Raw genomic sequence first — 1,036 nt, 5'->3', positions numbered from 1 at the left:
GCGGCTGCAGCCTCCTCTCCAGGCCCCGAGTCCTGCCCATCTCCTGCTCACCTTCCTTTTCACCTGCAGAGGACGCCTGTGCTGGCCCTGCAGGGTGTCCTAGAGGCGGGTGGCCCCCAGGTACCAGAGAGGTTCCAAGTGGCTTGATTGCCACCCCTTCCCCGGAAATAATTAGTCGGAGAATACTGTATTCTTACAGGGAGTTGCATTTTATGAGTGATTTAAAGAAAATTATCGGTACGTATCTGTACTACACAACATTTACCTTCTGTGTGTGGACTTGGTGCTTTGTTACGCGTATATAATACTTTTTAATTCCTTTGTCATCCCCTTCCTCCATGATATTTTTCATATTACCTTCTAAAATTAGACTTTCTACTGTAGAAGAGATCTTTACTGAGAGGCGACCCTACTCCAGTTCTTTAACACAAAGCAAACATAGGGGCCGGGGAGATGGCTTGGAAAGTAACTCAACCCGACCTTTTTCCTTGCTTCTCCTTTAGATCTGCTCCTCTCCACCGCCTTGGTAGGAAGAGAGGGGCGAGGAATTTTAACAACTTTATATTCTTTCTTGCAAGAAAAAATGCAAGAAACTTCCTCAGAAGGCACTTTCTGAGTTACCAAATTAGATAAACCTTGAAAGATTAATTCAGTTTGTGGCTTTCCGGGACCTAGCAAAGATGGGATGCGGGGCATGGGTCTTCTAGGGAGGAGAACGGCTTCAGGAGGATAGATCGCAATCCAGAGGACTCGGCCCAGGGGGAGTCACTGTGTGCCCGCAATGGAGGTGATCAAAATAAACAAATTGTCACCGCAGCAATGAACTCTATTGCTTTGTTAAAATAAAATGAAAATAAAGATCTTAAAGTCCCTCAAATTGCATTCCGAAGGGTTTACTTTTTTATGGGGTCCAAGGCTAGTGCGAGCTCAGCCATCCTCAGCTTGCAAAGAGACTGAAGACAGCTCCGACAGGTTCTGTGTACTGTCCTGGTTATTTGCTTTGTCTGTCTGGAAGCCAGTTTTACTAGAGGGCTGA

This window comes from Octodon degus, unplaced genomic scaffold, assembly GCF_000260255.1.
Source record: "Octodon degus isolate 3935 unplaced genomic scaffold, OctDeg1.0 scaffold00135, whole genome shotgun sequence".
Lineage (NCBI taxonomy): Eukaryota > Metazoa > Chordata > Mammalia > Rodentia > Octodontidae > Octodon > Octodon degus.
Note: the sequence above shows the minus strand (reverse complement) of the source record.